The following is a 9,111-nucleotide window of genomic DNA, read 5'->3' as shown; positions in this document are numbered from 1 at the left end:
GTTCCGGAGAACGGAGTTTTAGTCATCTTGCCCATGAGGCATGGTTCGCACGTGTCAAGTGAATCAAAGTCAAGTGACTCCAAAAGTCCATCGGCATGGAGTTTCTTCATGCGCTTTACACCAATATGACCTAAGCGGCAGTGCCACAAAAATATGGCGCTATCATTGTTAACTCTAACTCTTTTGGTCTCAGTGTTATGTATATGTGTATCACTATCAAGATTCAATATGAACAATCCTCTCACATTGGGTGCATGACCATAAAAGATGTTACTCATAGAAATAGAACAACCATTATTCTCTGACTTAAAAGAGTAACCGTCTCGCAATAAACAATTTCCAGATATAATGTTCATGCTCAACGCAGGCACTAAATAACAATTATTCAAGTTCATAACTAATCCCGATGGTAACTGAAGTGAAACTGTGCCGACGGCGATTGCATCAACCTTGGAACCATTTCCTACGCGCATCGTCACTTCATCTTTCGCCAGCCTTCGCCTATTCCGCAGTTCCTGTTTCGAGTTGCAAATATGAGCAACAGAACTGGTATCGAATACCCAGGCAGTACTACGAGAGCCGGTTAAGTACACATCAATAACATGTATATCAAATATACCTGATTTTTCTTTGGCCGCCTTCTTATCAGCCAGATACTTGGGGCAGTTTCGCTTCCAGTGACCCATACCCTTGCAATACTAGCACTCTGTTTCAGGCTTAGGTCCAGCTTTAGGTTTCTTCGTCGGATTGGCAACAGGCTTGCTGCTCTTCTTTGAATGACCCTTCTTGCCTTTGCCGTTTCTCTTGAAACTAGTGGTCTTATTCACCATCAACACTTGATGCTCTTTACGGAGTTCAGACTCTGCGACTTTCAGCATCGCAAACAACTCACCGGGTGACTTGTTCATCCCTTGCATGTTGTAGTTCAACACAAAGTCCTTATAGCTTGGTGGCAGTGATTGAAGGATTCTGTCAGTGATAGCCTCTTGCGGGAGTTCAATCCCCTGCTCAGCTAGACGGTTTGAGTACCCAAGCCTTTTTGAGCACATGTTCACTGACAAACAATTTCTCCTCCATCTTGCAAGCATAGAATTTATCGGAGGTCTCATACCTCTCGATCCGGGCGTTCTTCTGAAAGATGAACTTCAACTCCTGGAACATCTCATATGCTCCATGACGCTCAAAGCGACGTTGAAGTCCCGGTTCTAAGCCATACAAGACTGCACATTGAACTACTGAGTAGTCCTCCTTACGTGTTAACCAAGCGTTCTTAACATCCTGGTCAGCCGTAGCGGGTGGTTCATCTCCTAGCGCAGCATTAAGGACATAATCCTTCTTCCCAGCCTGTAGGATCAACTTAAGATTATGAGCCCAGTCTACAAAGTTGCTTCCATCATCTTTCAACTTAGCTTTCTCTAGGAACGTATTAAAATTCAGGGTGACTGTCGCGTGAGCCATGATCTACAACAAATATATTCAAAGTGGACTTAGACTATGTTCAAGATAATTAGAGTTTAACTTAATAAAATTACTTGCTAAACTCCCACTCAAAAAGTACATCTCTCTGGTGATTTGAGTGGTTCATGACCCACTTACACTAGCTCAAGTCCGATCATCACGTGAGTTGAGTATAGTTTCAGTGGTAAGCATCCCTATGCTAATCATATCATCTATATGATTCATGATCGACCTTTCGGTCTCATGTGTTCCGAGGCCATGTATGCACATGCTAGGCTCGTCAAGCTTAACCCGAGTGTTCCGCGTGTGCAACTTTTTTGCACCCGTTGTATGTGAACGTTGAGTCTATCACACCCGATCATCACGTGGTGTCTCGAAACGACGAACTGTAGTAATGGTGCACAGTCGGGGAGAACACAATTTCGTCTTGAAATTTTAGTGAGAGATCACCTCATAATGCTACCGTCGTTCTAAGCAAAATAAGGTGCATAAAAGGATTAACATCACATGCAATTCATAAGTGACATGATATGGCCATCATCACGTGCTCCTTGATCTCCATCACCAAAGCACCGGCACGATCTTCTTGTCACCGGCGCCACACCATGATCTCCATCAACGTGTCGCCATCGGGGTTGTCGTGCTACTCATGCTATTACTACTAAAGCTACATCCTAGCAAAATAGTAAACGCATCTGCAAGCACAAACGTTAGTTTAAATACAACCCTATGGCTCCTGCCGGTTGCCGTACCATCGACGTGCAAGTCGATATTATCTATTACAACATGATCATCTCATACATCCAATATATCACATCACATCGTTGGCCACATCACATCACAAGCATACCCTGCAAAAACAAGTTAGACGTCCTCTAATTTTGTTGTTGCATGTTTTACGTGGTGATCATGGGTATCTAGTAGGATCGCATCTTACTTACGCAAACACCACAACGGAGATATATGAATTGCTATTTAACCTTATACAAGGACCTCCTCGGTCAAAACCGATTCAACTAAAGTTGGAGAAACCGGCACTTGCCAGTCATCTTTGAGAAACGGGGGTACTCGTAGCGATGTAACCAGTCTCTCGTAAGCGTACGAGTAATGTCGTTCCAAGCCGCTTCAATCCAACAATACCGCGGAATCAAGAAAAGACTAAGGAGGGCAGCAAAACGCACATCACCGCCCACCAAAACTTTTGTGTTCTACTCGAGAAGACATCTACGCATAAACCTAGCTCATGATGCCACTATTGGGGAACGTCGCATGGGAAACAAAAATTTTCCTACGCGCACGAAGACCTATCATGGTGATGTCCATCTACGAGAGGGGATTTCTGATCTACGTACTCTTGTAGATCGCACAACAGAAGCGTTAGTGAACGCGGTTGATGTAGTGGAACATCCTCACGTCCCTCGATCCGCCCCGTGAACCGTCCCACGAACCGTCCCGCGATCCGTCCCATGGTCTAGTGCCGAACGGATGGCACCTCCGCGTTCAGCACACGTACAGCTCGACGATGATCTTGGCCTTCTTGATCCAGCAAGAGAGACGGAGAGGTAGATGAGTTCTCCGGAAGCATGACGGCACTCCGGAGGTTGGTGGTGATCTGATCTCGGCAGGGCTCCGCCCGAGCTCCGCCCGAGCTCCGCAGAAACGCGATCTAGAGGAAAAACCGTGGAGGTATGTGGTCGGGCTGCCGTGGAAAAGTTGTCTCAAATCAGCCCTAATACCTCTGTATATATAGGTGGGAGGGGAGGGGCCTTGCCTTGAGGCTCAAGGAGCCCCAAGGGGGTCGGCCGAGCCAAGGGGGGAAGTCCTCCCCTTCCAAACCGAATCCAACTAGGTTTGGAAGGTGGAGTCCTTCTCTCCTTTCTCACCTCCCCTTTTTTTATTTCTCTTTGATTTCTTATCCTTTGGCGCATAGGGCCTTCTTGGGCTGTCCCACCAGCCCACCAAGGGCTGGTGCGCCACCCCCAAGTCTTATGGGCTTCCCCGGGGTGGGTTGCCCCCCCCCCCCCCCGGTGAACACACGGAACCCATTCGTCATTCCCGGTAACTCGGAAAACCTTCCGGTAATCAAATGAGGTCAACCTATATATCAATCCTCGTTTCCGGACCATTCTGGAAACCCTCGTGACGTCCGTGATCTCATCCAGGACTTCGAACAACATTCGGTAACCAACCATATAACTCAAATACGCATAAAACAACGTCGAACCTTAAGTGTGCAGACCCTACGGGTTCGAGAACTATGCGGACATGACCCGAGTGACTGCTCGGTCAATATCCAATAGCGGGACCTGGATGCCCATATTGGATCCCACATATTCTACGAAGATCTTATCATTTGAACCTCAGTGCCAAGGATTCATATAATCCCATATGTCATTCCCTTTGTCCTTCGGTATGTTACTTGCTCGAGATTCGATCGTCAGTATCCGCATACCTATTTCAATCTCGTTTACCGGCAACTCTCTTTACTCGTTCCATAATACAAGATCCCGCAACTTACACTAAGTCACTTTGCTTGCAAGGCTTGTGTGTGATGTTGTATTACCGAGTGGGCCCGAGATACCTCTCCGTCAAACGGAGTGACAAATCCCAGTCTTGATCCATACTAACTCAGCGAACACCTTTGGATATACCTGTAGAGCATCTTTATAGTCACCCAGTTACTTTGCGACGTTTGATACACACAAAGCATTCCTCCGGTGTCAGTGAGTTATATGATCTCATGGTCATAGGAACAAATACTTGACACGCAGAAAACAGTAGCAACAAAATGACACGATCGAAATGCTACGTCTATTAGTTTGGGTCTAGTCCATCACGTGATTCTCCTAATGACGTGATCCATTTATCACGCAACAACACCTTGTACATAATCAGAAGACCCTGACTATCTTTGATCAACTGGCTAGCCAACTAGAGGCTTGCTAGGGACAGTGTTTTGTCTATGTATCCACACATGTATATAAGTCTTCATTCAATACAATTATAGCATGGATAATAAACGATTATCTTGATATAGGAATTATAATAATAACTATATGTATTATTGCCTCTAGGGCATAATTCCCACAATCATTGCAAGCGGACTGGTCATAGGAAGCGGAACTACCCCAAGTCTCTGGCTGATAAGAAGGCGACCAAGGGCAAACAAGGTATATTTGATATACATGTTATTTATGTGTACCTCACCAACTCTCATTGTACTGCCTGAATAATTGATACCGGTTCGGTTGCTCACATTTGCAACTCAAAGCAGGAACTATGTAATAGACAAAGGTTGGTGAAGGACGAAGTGACGATGCGCGTGGGAAATGGTTCCAAGGTTGATGCGATTGGTGTCGGCACACTCTTACTTCAATTATCATTGGGATTAGTGACGAACCAAAATAATTGTTATTTAGTGGATGCGTTAAGCATGAATATTATATCTGGATCTTGTTTATTGCGAGACAATTACTCATTTAAGTCAGAGAATAATGGTTGTTATATTTATATGAGTAATATCTTTTATGGTCATGCACGCAATGTGAGGGGTTTGTTCATGTTGAATCTCGACAGTGATGACACACATATCCATAACACTGAAGCTAAAAGATGTAGAGTTGATAATGATAGCGCCACTTTCTTGTGGCACTGCCGCTTAGGTCATATTGGTATAAAACGCATGAAGAAACTCCATGCTGATGGACTTTTGGAGTCACTTCATTTTGAATCACTTGACACATGTGAACCATGCCTCATGGGCAAGATGACTAAGACTCCGTTCTTCGGAACAATGGAGCGTGCAAGTGACTTGTTGGAGATCATACATACTGATGTGCGCGGACCAATGAGCATAGAGGCGTGATGACCCACAAGTGTAGGGGATCTGTCATAGTCCTTTCGATAAGTAAGATTGTTGAACCCAACGAGGAGCAGAAGGAAATGACAAGCGGTTTTTAGTAAGGCATTCTCTGCAAGAACTGAAATTATCGGTGACAGATAGTTTTGTGATAAGGTATTTGTAACGGGTAACAAGTATAAATTGTAACTAAGTTGCAACAAGGTAGCCCAATCCTTTTTGTAGCAAAGGACAAGCCTGGACAAACTCTTATATAAAGAAAAGCGCTCCCGAGGACACATGGGAATTTATGTCAAGCTAGTTTTCATCATGCTCATATGTTCACGTTCGTTACTTTGATAATTCGATATCTTGGTGGACCGGTGATTGGGTTCTGCCCTTATTTGGACAAACATCCCACTTATGATTAACCTCTGTCGAAAGCATCCGCAACTACGAAATAGGAATTAAGATACATCTAACCATAGCATTAAACATATGGATCAAAATTAGCCCCTTACGAAGCAACGCATAAAGTAGGGTTTAAGCTTCTGTCACTCTAGCAACCCATCATCTACTTATTACTTCCCAATTCCTTTCTCTAGGCCCAAATAATGGTGAAGTGTCATGTAGTCAATGTTCACATGACACCACTAGAGGATAGACAACATATAACTTATCAAAATATCGAATGAATACCAAATTCACATGATTACTTATAACAATACTTATCCCATGACCTGAGGAACAAACGTAACTACTCACAAAACATATTCATATTCATAATAAGATGAGTATTAATAATCATTAAGGATCTGAACATATGATCTTCAACCAAATAAACCAACTAGCATCAACTACAAGGAGTAATCAACACTACTAGCAACCCACATGTACCAATGTGAGGTTTGAGACAAAGATCGGATACAAGAGATGAACTAGAATTTGGAGAGGATATGGTGCCGATGAAGATGTTGATGGAGATTGATCCCGTCTCGATGAGAGAATTTTTGGTGATGACGATGGCTTTGATTTCCCCCTCTGGGAGGGAAGTTTCCCCGGCGGAATAGCTCCACCGGAGCTCTATATTGGTTCTGCCCAAGTTCCTCCTCGAGACAGCGACATCGCATCCTGAAAGCTCTGATGTGGTTTTTTCCTGGTCAAAACCATTCATATAGGAGAAGATGGGCATCGGAGGCCTGCCAGGGGGCCCACAAGCCTCCAGAGCGCGGCCAGGGGGGGTAGGCCGCGCCCCTGGCTTGTGGCCACCTAGTGGGTCCCCTATAGTACTTCTTTCGCCCATTATTTTTTATATATTCCAAAACAGTTATCCGTAACTTTTCAGGACTTTTAGAGTTATGCTGAATAGGTATCTTAGATTTGCTCCTTTTCCAGTCCAGAGTTCCAGCTGCACGCATTCTCCCTCTTCATGTAAATCATGTAAAATAAGAGAGAAAAGGCATAAGTAGTGTACCATAATGTGTATTAACAACCCATAATGCAATAAATATTGATATAAAAGCATGATGCAAAATGTACGTATCAACTCCCCCAAGCTTAGGCCTCGCTTGTCCTCAAGAGAAAGCCGAGATCAATAAATACGCCCACATGTTTAGAGAGAAGTGTCGATAAAATAAAATACACACATGAGGGCATCATGATTATCTTTAGAACAACAATACATATTCACATAGAATATCTTATACTAGAGTAACAATTCATTCACAAGGCAGAATATGCATCAATAACTCTACTGAGAACTAACAAACTATGATTTCAGTCATTGAAGTAATTCCAATTTATCGCAACATAGGAAAGAGTCAATATAAGAGCTTGTAAGGCAAATGCACATACTCAATCATCTTATAGTCTTTCATAATTGCTAACACTCACGCGGTACCTATGAGGTCAAAGCTTCAGTAACACACACAGAAAGATAGGGGCTTATGTTTTTGCCTCCCAACTATTTACCTCAAGGGTAACGTCAACAATAATAACTCATGATCACCTACATCCGAGTGGATATATTTGTCTAGATGATTCCCCAACACATGATGCTTGCCAAAAGATAAAGGCGAAATAAAGGAAATGGTGAAAATCACCACGACTCTTACATAAAGGTAAGTACTAGAAAGTATAAGTAACAGATAGGCCCTTCTCAGAGGGAAGCAGAGGTGTTCATGCGCTTTCATAGTTGGATGCACAATCTCTTAATGAAAAAGAACAGCACTTTATATTGCCCCGTGTGATAAATAACTTTATTATGCAGTCTATCGCTTTTATTTCTTCTATATCACAAATTTGTATAAAGTTTTATTTCCTCGCACTAATAAACCACACATATTTAAGGAGCAATTTTTATTGCTTGCAGCAATGACAACTTACTTGAAGGATCTTACTCAATCCATAGGTAGGTATGGTGGACTCTCAAGGCAAAACTGAGTTAAAGGTTTTTGGATGCACAAGTAGTATCTCTACTTGGTGCAAGAGTTTCTTTTGCATAATATGAGGTGGAAGCAAGCGACACATGTTGAAGGATCTACAACCATATAACTTCTATTCGGAAAGAAGCAAACATAACTCATTATGTTGTCTTTCTTGTCCAACATCAACCTTTTAGCATATGATATTTTAATGAGTGCTCACAATCATAAAAGATGTCTAAGATAATATATTTATATGTGAACCTCTCATTCTTTATTACTTCCTTCTAATTGCAACAATTACCAATAGCTTTGTTTGTCAACTCACAACAAATTCCAATCAACATACTATTTATATGTGAAGTTATCAGTCCCATAAGATCATTATGCATGTTCTTTTACTTTTATTCTATACTTGTTTCTATTTCTTTTTCTCTAGATCATAGCAAGCAAGAAAAGCCCTCAATTCAAAACTATTCTTTATTATATAAATCTCGGACTTGCTTACATAAGGGCAAAGATAAAACAAAAACTTAAAACTAGATCACACTAAAACTTTATTCTACTAGATCAAGATATAACTAAACGGATCGAACAAAGAAAAACAAAAAAACAAAAAAAGGTAAAAAGGTGTAATGGTGATACGATACGGGCCACCTCCCCCAAGATTGGCACAAGCCAAGGTGAGTGCCCATACCCATGTGTTGAGTTGTCTTTCTTCGAAGGTGGTGATGTTGGAGTTGTTGGTGGGGTTGAAAGCTTATCGAGTTTCCACTTAAGCATGAAATTTTGTTCCCTCAAATCGTCTACTTATAGCTCGAGCCTCCTTATCCTTTGACATAATTCACCCTTGCTCTCCTGCGGAAAATGAGAAGGGATAAATAAAACCTTGGGTTTTCTCCTTGTATTTGGGAGGCTCGACTTCTTGAACTCCACATGCATATCTTCGGGTCGAGGTAAGGGAATCTCCACTTCACCCGATCTTTGTTCCGCATACTTGCATGTCTCCTGTTCCTCCTCCGAGCACAATCCATAGGGATTTACATCCCTGTAGAGCTTGGGATTGGCAAGATAGTGTGATACATAGCTCTCCCCATTGGAATCTTGGGACGACATCTTACTCTAAATCTGCTGCAAAAACTGCTCAAGACGAAAACATGAGATATTGTCGAGATACAAAGGCCAAAACCTTAGGGATATTATATAATGAATTTTTGCCGACCCGAAGGAGTATTCCACAAGAAAACGGAGTCTAGGGGTGCACGTGGTGGCCACAAGCCTGCAGGGCGCGGCAGGGGGGTAGGCCGCACCCCCTGGCTTGTCGCCTCCACATGCACGCTTCAGAGTGCTTTAAATTTTCCTAATTTTTTAAATATTCCAAAACTGGTAAAA

The sequence above is a fragment of the Hordeum vulgare genome, chromosome 2H (genome assembly GCF_904849725.1).
Source record: "Hordeum vulgare subsp. vulgare chromosome 2H, MorexV3_pseudomolecules_assembly, whole genome shotgun sequence".
NCBI lineage: Eukaryota > Viridiplantae > Streptophyta > Magnoliopsida > Poales > Poaceae > Hordeum > Hordeum vulgare.
This window is presented reverse-complemented; position numbering follows the sequence as displayed.